The following is a 2591-nucleotide window of genomic DNA, read 5'->3' as shown; positions in this document are numbered from 1 at the left end:
CTCTCTTTAAAGATGGAAAATAGCTCTCTAGAAAAATCTATGGAAACCCTAACCCTTAAGGGGGGATTTATAGGATTTACTGCTAGACTTAAGTGACTTGAGCCCAGCTAGGGCTTAGGTCCTTTAATCTGGCCCAAAACAGGTCCTAATTGATTAATTAATCTTACACGACTTATTAATTAATCAATTAGCCAAATCCAGAGACCTTGTTTACTTATTCCTGTATAACCTTATGTAATTATTAAAACGCCCTTATGCACAAAAGTGAACCTAAAGCCAATTTGATTCTCAAAACCCTTGCCAACAAGGTATATGAGTTGAGAGCAGGGACCATTAGAACCAAGAGAAGTATTGAATTCCTCATAATCCAATTTTGAAGTTGATTCAACATTCCACTATAAATAATCAATTGAACTCTAGTATCCTATGTCAATAATAATGAGACACTATGTGTTAGGGTCTATGACCTATTACCCAATGTGTTTAGTCTCCCATGAACTAGTGTCCATAGTCTAATAAGGTGAAAGCTATCAACCTTTCAAAACTACTTCTACTATTCTTAAGTTACAGATCCTTTTATTGTGTGTTCAACTAAGATATCTTGGATTTATAAGAGTATAATGTCAAGTTCTACTTAAGGAAGTACTATACACATAGTTTCCATGAACACATCTCCTTAAGATCACCCAAAGAGACACTTTGTCTCAATTCTAAGAGATATCATGATGCCTCTATTAAGAGTACCTATTGCTACCGACTTCCATCAATAGTAACCCAATCCATATGAAGTATATAATCAGCTTACGATCTCAAATCATTGCTAACTTTGGCATAAACTTAATATTCTCTCAAGGTTGAGAAACAACACAATGAATCAGCTTGGTGAAATCATGACTACTTGATAGCCTTAAGTTATAACTCATTGTAGGTCCTATCCAATGTGTAACCATACACACTAGTGCACTCATAATGGGAAACCCATCTCGATGGTCAAAACCAAACATCTGTCCAATTAAGAGGTGGTGCTTTATAACCTCTAATGGGTTGCATAGACCCATGAACCAACTGTGAACAAGTCAATTATTTGCAAGAATCCATGACTTGGATCTTCTGTGCAACTCCTAATATACTCAAGTCATGTACAATGAAAAAGATGCAGGTTAAAGTACTTACAAGATATAATGCATGAAAATAAGATAGACAAAAGTGAACCAAAACTTTATTAAATAAATAATAAAATTGCACATGTTTATTACATCATGTCATGTTTTTAATGGCTCTATCCTAACACTCCCCAAGGTCATTTTTAGGCTTGCTATATATATCGTTTCGAAGCTCATGAAGTCAAGAATCGAATGCTTCAAAAAATTGAAGCTAAAACAAGGAAGATATGGGTGATTGAAGAGAATTGTGCAAAGAGAAACCAAAGCCGTGTCAATTTCAAATGCTCATGTGAATTTTTGCGTGAATGTGCGAAATGGACCAAAGAACTAACTTTTTCTTTTTGTGGAAAAACTTTTTTATCTTCTTTTTACTTTTATTTTTTAGGAGAATGACATTTCCAACTATGAATTAAGAAAATATAACACCCCTAAACATTAGTATGGATATATGAGTCTCACAAAACCATCAACCTATAGTAAGGTGTATTAACTAATTTTTATGTGAAAATAATTAGTTTAAGAAATTATTTTGGATGCATAAAACATAATAGATATAAACACTAAAAAAAAAGACATAACAATGATTTTATTCTTTCATTGATCATACCATAACACTTTTGATAGGAGCCTAAGTCACCTTTTGAATTGTTTTTTATTAAGATCTTCAACTCACTATTCTTATATAGTGAATGAGTCACTTGTGTAGTGCATGTTGTTATAAGTAAAACAACCAAAATATAATAATAAGAGTATGGCTTGGGACCTTAACCTTATAAAAGAGATTTGTAACTCTTAGTCTTCCTATCATAGACTATGGAGGAGTTATACTTTTCATTTATGAACATTATGCACAAATTAATGAATAATGGTGGGTTACCAACTTAAATGCATTTAAAATAATTGCATAAGTTACTTTTTTCTATCTTCTCCCATTACTCATAAACTTTATGTACAAAATTGTTATGATAAAGCCCTAGAAAGCATGACATGATACAATAGTTTAGATTCATAATAAAGTTATTTATTATGTTTCTTGGTTTCCCTTCATTATGTCATTTGCATTAATTTGTTATCTGAGCATATATGCCTATATGATCATTTGCATTATACATGACTTGGGTGTATTAGGAGTTGCATAAATGATATAAGTCATGGATTCCTTGCAAGATGATATGTTGTTCACAGTCAGTTAATAGATTTGGGCAATCCAGTAGAGATTATAATGCACTACCTCCTAATTGGAACAATGATTTGTCTTGGCCATCAAGATGAGTTTCTCATGGTGAGTGCATTGGTGTATATGGTTACACATTGGGCAAAACCTATGATGAATTGTGATGTAAGACTATCAATTGTTATGATCTATCAAGCTAATATGTTGCATGGACTTTCAACCTTGAGATGATATTAAACTTATGCCAAAATCAA

The sequence above is a fragment of the Vitis vinifera genome, chromosome 14 (genome assembly GCF_030704535.1).
Source record: "Vitis vinifera cultivar Pinot Noir 40024 chromosome 14, ASM3070453v1".
NCBI classification, from domain to species: domain Eukaryota; kingdom Viridiplantae; phylum Streptophyta; class Magnoliopsida; order Vitales; family Vitaceae; genus Vitis; species Vitis vinifera.
The sequence above is the reverse complement of the archived record's forward strand: the minus strand, read 5'-3'. Positions refer to the sequence as shown.